Source organism: Schistocerca gregaria, chromosome 1 (assembly GCF_023897955.1).
Source record: "Schistocerca gregaria isolate iqSchGreg1 chromosome 1, iqSchGreg1.2, whole genome shotgun sequence".
NCBI lineage: Eukaryota > Metazoa > Arthropoda > Insecta > Orthoptera > Acrididae > Schistocerca > Schistocerca gregaria.
In genome coordinates this window covers 47,522,469-47,532,859 of record NC_064920.1, presented here as the reverse complement: position 1 = coordinate 47,532,859, position 10,391 = coordinate 47,522,469, and the positions used below count along the sequence as shown (strand labels likewise).

The 10,391-nt window shown below is 47.8% G+C and overlaps 1 non-coding gene across 1 annotated transcript; it reads right to left on the bottom strand.

The window, feature by feature from the left end:
* Positions 1-2,796: 2,796 nt before the first annotated feature.
* Trnak-cuu (transfer RNA lysine (anticodon CUU)) lies at positions 2,797-2,869 on the bottom strand. Its single transcript has one exon. It is a non-coding gene; the product is annotated as a tRNA-Lys (tRNA).
* Between the last annotated feature and the right edge of the window lie 7,522 nt (positions 2,870-10,391).

Sequence of the window (10,391 nt, the reverse complement as noted above, 5' to 3'; positions counted from 1 at the left end):
TTCATCAATGGCACTGTCGGCAAGGTGGGAAACATTTAACATCCACTGGGAACGATAAAGTTTTGCTGGTTGGTGACTAAGATTTACAGTTGCAGTAAAAGCACAATGGTCAGAAAAACTAGTAGGAATAACATCGACAGAAAGAATGTTATCACATAAAAAATCAGAGAAGTAGAATCTCTGGAGTCTACTGCATGAGGACGCGGTAAAATACGTAAATTTCACCAGGGTTGGGTATTTGTGTTCCCAAACATCACGCAGGTGCATCGTACGAACCAAGTCATGTAAATCTCGGCAATAATTAAAATTGGGGGACTGGTCTTCAGGGCGTAAAGCACAATTAAAATCGCCTCCGAGCAGAAGACTCCGAGGACTCTTGCGCAAAAGATAAATAAGCTCTTCCTTATAAAAGCGCGATCGAGCCACAGTGCGACCCGAACCAGAGGGGGCATACAAAACAAATAGGCAGAGATCAAAAAGACGACAACCAATCCCACGGCCAGAGTCAAGGAATTCAATGTCAGTAACAGGAATACCTTCTCGAAAGAAAAGAGCAGTTCCTGTTTAATTTTCCGGTTTGACATTAAAAACAGTTTGAAATCCAGGTAGAGAGAGATCAGAAAACAATACTTCCTGCAAAAATACTACGTCCGCACAGGAGTCGTAGAGAAACTGCCGCAAAGAGGCAATGCGAACGTCGGACTCAATACGGTTAACATTTAAGGTAAGAAAGGTGTATGCTTGAACCATGGAGAGAAAATCGAGAGAAGAAATCACCTACACCGACGCATCAACATCACAGTCCATAGCAGGGGAGACGGAGGCATCCGAGGGAAGGGGACTGCTACCCCCTTCCGCGGATCCCTTACGTTTCGGTTTTTTACGAACAGCATTGACGTTCGGCTGAACCCGCAACTTGCGTCGGCTGACGGGCAAGGAAGCGGCAGCCAAAGGTGACGTAGGAGGGTCAAGTTCTGTATCCGACACCACCCGCGCCGGTCCACAGTCAGGGTCCGGGGTCGCGGGGGAAACATCCGACGAAACGGACTGGTCTACACCAATACTAGCTTCCGGCAAACATGGACTACACGGAGGCGAAACGTGAGCAGGAAGCTCCGAAGCTGCTAAGTTGGAAGGAAGCGGAGCAGCTCCGCTGGCAGAGGTATGGGGCAGCGAAGCAGGAAGTTGTTGTGGCTCAACTTGTTGTGACAATGAAGTCGGTTCGGAAGGCGGCGCCAACAGGCCCGACCGACGAGCCGACTTGAGAGAAGCCGCGTCAGAAGCCGGAGGGGCGTCAGCAGCCGCTACCGGAAAAGCTACTTCAGGGGAACAGGGAGCATCTACACTACTCTGTGGCTCGGAGGATGTCGGTCTCCCGGATTGGGGCATCTCGGGGAGATCCTCATCCGTACTATTTCCATCTTGTGCGCGACGCCGTTTATTATTCAAAAGCGGCACACCCACCTGAGGAACAGACGGAACAACATCAGATTTGGCACGCAAAGGAGGAAATTCTGTATCAGGGGCGTGCAAAACCTGCGGCGGGGCGCTACTACCACTGGACTGTTCGACACCAAGAGCAGAACCACCGGCAACGAGGTCAGCGACCGTTAACTTGCGACGCTGTTCGAGAGAATTTTTTAACACAAAAACCCTCCGCGGCAGTCGGTACGCACGTGGCCACTCTCATTACACAAGAAGCAGTTGCCAACCTGACCACTATATGTTACATGGACACGATATCCACCGATCTGCAGGTGCGAGGGAATATGCTGCTTCACGTGCATTTCGACGGAACGAATACCACTGTAACACTGCAGACGATGTTGGCTGGACCAGCGTTCAAGGCGAATACTCCTAACATCACCATACTTGAGTAAACCCTCCTTAAGATACACATTATCCACTTCCGGCGGGAGGTTGTAAATACGAACACTGGTGTACGTAACGGAAGCATTTGAAAGTAGTACGGTACTGACAGAATCATCCCGATGCCGAAAGAGAACCTGATGACCAAATTTGGAAATAATTTTATCAACCTGAAGAGGGTCCATAAATTTAACAAAGAAAACATAGAGTTCGGTATGAAAATATGCAGTGTGCACCTGATCCGAATTAATGCCAAAGGTATCTACTAACCAATCATGAATCTCAAGGGAACTAGGTTGCACATGGCGGGTGGACTTGTCGAAAGCAAAACTAACTGTAGCCTGACGAGGAATAACCTGAGACGACATTTTCCAAAACTACGCGGTCTAAACCGCTACACGAAAAACACTGAAATACACACAGAAAGTAACACAACGAACGAAACAACGACGGAGAAAAACTTACAGAAGGTGCAACACTAAACGTAAACAAACGATATCCCACTATACGTAACGCTACGGCGGAGCGGAAGACTAGGCACGTCCACACTGCACGGCGTCTGAAGCGGAACTATCTGAGCTAAAGAGGCGCGGCCTAGCGGCACTCTTGCGTACTTCGGCCTTACGGTCGCCTGCATCATCAGACTTCAGCTGACAACACTTCATATTATCTTCTAATATTTGCAGCTATGGCGACCCATTACTTCTTGGCTACACATGTGACACGTAACCGATGTGCTCTCCAAACAACAGCACTTGCATTTCAGAACATGTCTTTCACACATGTCTACAAAATCACCTTCACCTTCAAATACAGTTTCCTTGCGACTGATAGAGACGTAGGCAAAGTTTAAAGTTGCTATTTACATTACATCACGTTAATCAGAAAAACGGTAATTTACATCTGCAGCGGAACAAAATTCCGTTCCGGCCAGCGTGGGGCTCGAACCCACAACCCTGGGATTAAGAGTCTCACACTCTACCGACTGAGCTAGCCGGCTGCCTCTGTTAATACCTGCCGGGTAGCACGTCACACAGTACTCGTTTGGGTTGGGTGGTCCCATACAGAATCTCTCCATGCTGCCTAATGTTTTCCTAACGTCACACTCGTCACGTACTTCACTTTTATTTCATAATCATTTCTGAGAGGTAAAGGAATTGCATGACAACATGCAGAGCTAGTGGCGTCAAAATTAACACACATACTTGATGTGACTCAAAAGCCGAACGAGTTACTTTCCGACGTTGTTTTAGATGTGCAAGTGCCAGTCAAAACTCGCGGTGACGGCATCCTGCCGACCATTTCGCTAGTTAACACCGGTCTTGCTGTGTGTGTTTCAAGCTCAAGAGCAACTCCAAGCAAAAAATGGTCAACAGCAACATTCAGACGGTTTCGTACTGCTCAATTGCTACATTAAAACGGTATGTTTCTTTTTCAGAACTGCAAAAACACGAGCGTGACAGGATTCGAAAGTGTAATCTTCAGATCCGAAGTCCGACGCATGATCCATTAGGCCACACAGTCACTGGCGATCAACTACAACTTGTATGCGACTCATCTCGAAACGCTCACACCCCTGTGGAATTGTGTTTTCGTTCTGCACAGCCGCTGCCCCTTGCTCTTTCCCACCCATTCGTTACATTCAACCTCTTACGAGACCGACCAAATATAGACTGGGAAACAAGACCACACACTTTGTGCATTCGGAATCGAAGGCAGGGCGTCCCTCGCCGCATTTGCTACGATGGCCATTTGCTACTTCCACAGAAGCGGCGGCGGCGGCGACGATGACGACGACGACGAAGACAACGACCGCGAGAAGCTCTGAGATATGAGAGAAATACATCTATAAAATGTAATTCAGATTGCTTCGTCCCACCTTATGCTGTACCGCTTTGGAAAATGCTTTATCTGCCCCCCCATGCCAGAGGAGCCGGTCCGGGGCAAGAGACGGGCTCCCATCTTTCTTTTATCACTCGTATAATCATGGCGACAACCGATACGAGTGACTCGAGTGCGCCTCAACGGGCTTCTTTTGCGCCGCCTGATCCCTCTCCTCAGGATGAGTCGGGACAGGCCGAAAATGAAACTGTGACGCAGAGATTAGCACGAATCACGTTGCTCATGGAGCAAAACATTAAAAACGGGAAGATAAGTCAAGCAGGACTCTCAACAATTAAAAATGAACTGGCTGCATGGGCCATTGCCCACGCAAAGTTGGAAGGAAGGGTGGAAGAATTAGAGAAAGAAAACAATCGATTGAGGAAACAACCAGTTAAAACCTGGGCTGCCGTGGCAGCGCAAGCTCCCACGAAGCCCAAAACGACTAGAGATACCATAGATAAAGTGACTAAGAGGCCAGATACGGCAGTTTTCTTGAGGACCCTGCCGGGCCAAGACACAAGTGTCAAAAGAATCCAGGAGCTATTCACGACTACTGTGGACCCTGTAAAAGAGAAAATAAAGATCAAAAGAATCAAACCCAGCAAGAATTCAGTAATAGTGGAAGTCGCATCCGAAGAGGATAAAGAAAAAATATTGAACAACCACAAATTAAATTCAGTAATTAAGTGTGAGCCTCCAAGGAAAAGGAACCCTCTCGTGATTCTGTACGACGTTCCAACAGTAATGACCAATGAAGAGTTATGCGATACAATCAGAAAACAAAACTTTGAGCATCTGAGTGAAGAAGAGTTCAAAGACTGTTTTAAACTCAGATTCAAGACAGGTCCACGGGGTCGAGATGTGGTACATCACGTCGCTGAGGTTACAGCGCGGATGTGGAAAAGCATTACGACAATGGGAAAAATATATGTTGGCTTCCATGCCATCAACACTAGGGACTATGTCGTGGTACCTCGTTGCCACAACTGTGGCGACTTGGACCACATTCTCAGGCTGTGCACCAGGGAGTCGGCCTGCACAAAATGTGGAGAGAACGGTCACAACCGTAAAGACTGCAAGGCAGCAGCAATCTGCATACCATGCAGGAACCGAGGCAAGAAATCATGCGGAGCCACAGGTCGAAACTGCCCAACATACAGGATGCTTGAACAAAGACTGATTTCCAGGATTGATTATGGGTGAGCCCGGCATACTGAACAGGATGCCGAAACATAAGTCCCCGAGCAAAAGGAGGAGGGATGCTATGAGGGCTAACAAGTTTAAGTTGTTCTTAAGGTCGCTTACGAGCACCAAGAAAACTGAAAATAGAGCCACACAGACTGAGATCTATATGATAAATATGGCAATACAGACAGACCCCCCCATAGCTGCAGCTCCCTCCTCCGAAAGCCGGGGAGCAGAGCCGACAGAACACCAGAAACGGCAAGGGCATCCTGTGGCTGTGGCAGTTTCCAGAAAGGAGCAGAAAAAAGTCATTCAACCGATACAGGAAAACTTGATAACCAGTAGCTCTAGTACAAGTTCTCCCACACAGGGTACTCCAGTAGTTAGACTACCACCTGTGGACCCTGTAAGAGTGTACCCCAACTTGGAGTACACCATGCAACTAGCAAGACTTGAGCAGCCGGCTACCCTGACCACTGCCCTGAGACATGTGGTTCGTGTAGGACACGAAGAGGGACGAAAGATAACCTTCTCGGTGATGGAGGCTGTGGACAGAATTCAACTAAAATCAGTGAATCTCCCCACTGACTTTGGAGCCCTGCGAGACTTGTTAAGAAAGGTGTTTGAAAGAAGGGGCGAGAAATTCGACCTAAATGACATCTACGAACAGGCAGTTTTGGCGAACGGACGAATTGCGTTCGACTGGACTAAGACCTGGCCACATGACCGAGTACACACCTACTTTCCATAATGACCAAAATAAACATAGGACAACTAAACACTCATAATAGTCGACTTGTGATGCAGGAACTCCGAAGGGAGGTGGAGGAGAGGAGATTGGATGTGCTCTGTCTGCAGGAGCCGTACTCCCAAGCTGGGAAAGTCGCATTTGCTGCCGCCACATGGCAAGTAATAAGCAGAGGAGAAGACCCAAGGGCGGCAATTATAATTACAAACAAACTCGTGAGAGTAACCACACTCTCTCAGTTTACAACTCCCCATTGCAACGTCGTGGAGCTCCAATCTCCAGCAGGAATCATCACCATCATTAATATGTATTTCCAGTATGGAGATGACATTGAAATACACCTAGACCACCTGATGAGGGTGACCACGGCGTTGCGGGAAAGGAAAATTGTAATAACAGCTGATATTAATGCCAAGTCCCCCCTATGGTTCAGTGGCACAAGAGACGCAAATGGAGAAAAGGTGGAAGAATACGTTATGGCGTCGCAACTCGTGGTGGCCAACAGGCCTGGTAATCCTCCTACCTACACGGCAGGAGGAGGACAGGGTACAAATATTGATGTCACTCTCGTGACACCAAATGTAACAAACATCATTCAAAATTGGAAAGTAGTAGGAAACGCCACCACTAGCGACCATAACTTAATAACTTTCACAGTAGGGGAGAGAGAGTGCCGCTGGGCCATGGGATGGGAAATACAATTTAACTACAGGAAAGCTGACTGGGAACGCCTGGCGAGGGAGTGCGACATTCCTCCATTACCGGAAGATGACATACAACAAGACATAAACGTAGACAACAGAGCAGATGAACTAGTAACTGCAGTAACCAGGGCGGTGAGGGCTGCTGTACCGATCAGGAGGAAGGCCATGGCGGCTTCTCCGTCACCGTGGTCGCCTGAACTGGAAGATCTACGCCAATCTGTCAGGAGGCTAAGGAGGCACTACCAGCGCAGTGTCGTCTGGCAGGAGAGACAAAGGTGGCAATTGCAGTACAGGGAGGCAAAACAGAGGTTCCAGAGTGAACTACGTGAAGTCAGAAGGCGAAGCTGGGAACACTATGTGCTCAGCCAGCTAGCTCTGGATCCATGGGGACTCCCCTATAAATTAGTCAGGGAGAAAATCCGCTCTCCTATGGAGCTATCTACAGTCAGGCACGGGGACAGGATGACGGAGTCCTGGCAGGAGACTGCTGGGGTCCTCCTCCGGTCCCTGCTGCCTGATGACAATGCGGATGGGGAGACAGAGGGACAACGGCAATTGCGAGAACAAGACCGTGAAATATATAATAATGACACGGCGGTCTACCCCTTCTCAGAAGAGGAGGTGGCGACCCACATAAAGCAACTTAAAAGAGGCAAAGCTCCTGGGCCAGACGGCATTGTGGCGGAGGTGGTGCAATTCCTGACACCCCAGCTGGTTGCCCCGCTTACCCACCTCTATAATGAGTGCCTGAGGCAACAACAGTTCCCAAGAAGGTGGAAAACTGGGAACGTCGTCATCATTAAGAAGGGACCAGACAAGGATCCTGCAGAAGTAAAGTCGTACAGGCCGATCTGCCTGTTAGATTTGTTTGGAAAAATCTTGGAAAAACTGCTGGCTGACAGACTTGCAGCACATAGAGTATTGTGCGGGATGAGCAGTAGGCAATTCGGTTTCAGGCCGGGGCGGTCGGCATCTGATGCAATCGCCCTGGCGGCCGAGGTCTGTGGCTCAACCCCGCACAAATACGTGGTGGGCATCATGGTGGACATCAGTGGCGCCTTCGACAACCTGTGGTGGCCCTCGCTCTTCTCCTGCTTGCGGGAGAAGGAGTGTCCAGGGCCGCTATATGGCTGCCTGAGGAGCTACTGTGAGGATCGGGAGGTCTGGCTATCATCCCCTAGCGAAAGGGTAGGGAAAGCTGTCACGAAAGGATGTCCCCAAGGATCGGTCCTAGGGCCGCTCTTTTGGGACATCCACATGGAGCCATTACTAGACAGCCTGCAACGAAGTGAGGATGTGCTAGAGGTGATAGCCTACGCTGATGACCTCCTCCTGATGGTCGGTGGCCGTAGCCGAGAGGACATAGAACCTAAAATAGAGAGAGCGTTAGACAGACTCCTACAGTGGTGCCACACCACGAAAATGACCATATCACCAAGCAAATCGACATACTTACTACTTAAAGGACAACTAATCAGGAACCCTACGGTCAGAATTGACGGCACACCGGTACTGCGAAGACGAGACACACGTTACCTAGGAGTCATCATTGATGAGAAATGGAACTTCGGAAAACACATTGAAACTGTAACCCAAAAAGCTCTGCAAATATTAAACAACCTCATTTCCATAGGACACAAAAGATTTCACCTACCTCCACATCTCATTAAACTTTATCACAATAGTATCCTAACTTCAGTAGTGGGTTACGGCTCCGGGGTCTGGGCGCACAGACTCACGAGGGTTGTGCCCGCCATGGCAGTGAGAAGGGTTCAGAGAAGCATGGTTCTAAGATCTGTGGGCGCTTATAGAACATCTCCAGGAGGGGCCCTATTAGTCATAATGGGGCTCTGCCCACTTGACATCAAGATTAGGGAGCAAGCAGCCTGGTATTGGGCAAAAAAAGGGAACCAGGGGAAAATAGAAGAAATCATGGGTGTGAGGGTAGAGGACAAAAGGGGGATTAGAAGAAGGGGGGAAGAACTTTGGCAGGGGTCCTGGGAGACAGAAGAAACCGGTCGCAGAACCTTTCAGTTCTTGCCGAACGTGAGGGAGCGCTTAGAAATGAAGTACTTTCAGCCAACACGGGGACTGATCCATTTTCTCACTGGTCATGGACCCTACCCGACATACTTATGTCGGTTTGGGAAGAGGGCTACGCCAGCGTGTGACTGTGGCGCGCCGGAAGGCACTCCGGATCATGTGATTTACGAGTGCCCTCTCTTCAATGATGTAGCGACTACACTTCGAGACGGACTACCGAATCATGACACGTATCAACTCCTCAGACGTGAAGACACTTTTCAGATGATTAATACTCTGGCCAACGAGGTATCACGGAAAGTGTTAAATGAATATCTGAGGGAGATTAACTAAGAATGTGAAAATGAACACCGATATTGTCTAGATCCCTTCTCCCATACCGCCAGCGCGCGGACTGGCCGACTTTACATCACAGTTGGGATCCGCCGCGCGCAGGATTAGGGGGAGGAGGGGTTAATCTCACCGACTTAGAGATGCACCGGATTTGACTTAGGATAAGTTAGCTCCGTAGGACTTAGAATAGGATATTATGTTAGGTTATGGAACTGCAGCGAGTTAACATCTTGGCCAGCCCAGTGCCGGGGGCAAGCTCTTTGGGGTTAGCCCGAAGAGCAAGGCTTGCAAAGTAGGTTTATATATTCTACTGGCACATATGTGACGCTGCAGGTGTAGAAATTAGCAATTAGTGATAGTAATAGTTTCTTAAGTAGTAGGGATAGTTAGTATAATGCCCATTGTTGTAGTAACCTGTAGCACATCATATTTTGTAGCATGCTGCATGAAACAATAATAAATGTATTAATATTACGACCCACTAATGCTATTAAGGAAGTGGGTTAATATTGTATAATTATTATTATTAATGATGAATAAAGGTTTTTTTTTAAAAAAAAAAATGCTTTATCTGCGCCATTCGCCTTAATCACATCTGAGAGTAATTCTAAATAAAACGCCTGTCGCTAATTGTTCGTCATTACAAATACTGTTTGCTATACGGCCACGACGCGAAACTGATTTCCAAAATTCGTCTTCCTCCTCTGAGGATGGAACTTACGACCCCTGGTTTACTACACCAGTGCTCTACCACTTTTTATTTATTTATTTATTTATTTATTTATTTATTTATTTTGTTGTGTCGGGCTTCCAGCCACCCCTTCTAGCCCGTCCTCACGCTCGCCAAAATTGCCTTCATCGGCTCGGCTTCTCCGCCATTAAAAAAAAATCACCGTTTATATTAAATAATATTCGTGTGACAGTTTAATGCTCTTCAGTATGCATTTGGATAGTTGGTTAAACCACTATATTGCATGTGGGGATTAAACAAATTAACTCTTCTGCGAGAATGTGAGTAACTCATCACAACGTCCAAGGAAGACTGCATATGTGAAAATAAACTGGAGGGTGCTGGAGTCTTCCGCAGCATGAAGGAACAAATCTTCTCCTCCTCTTTTATGGGAGATTCAAACATAAAAGAAACACGTCTTCTGTGCAAATAAACGAATCTTCCTAAATAAGTAAGAAAAGAATAATTGTAATGTGAGTATTAGATCTCCGAAATTCCACGGGGTTCCTGTAGAACAGTCTCGTATTGCTGTCGACAGGAGAGGTATCGCCCCCCAAAGTGTCACCACTGTCGGGGCGGTCCGTCGCATATTCGTGACCGTTCGATTCCCGCAATCCGAATCCTAATTGCGGCCATTATAATTCTGAAGGGGCCATCCAGCAGTATTTTCGTACTGCAAACGTCGCCCTGTATGAATATCTCTCTACGTTAATGTTCGGAGTAGGAAGGACACATACTTTTCTCTATATTTGTCTATTCGTTGAAGTTTCTGGTGTTGAGTTAGTAGGTATAACCAATAGTCTACTTTATTTTTTTCTGGCGCCGATAATATAAAATACACCGTCTGACCTTGAAGCCAGTTGACTGCTCGTCGTTTTGCGGGGGGGTATGGAAC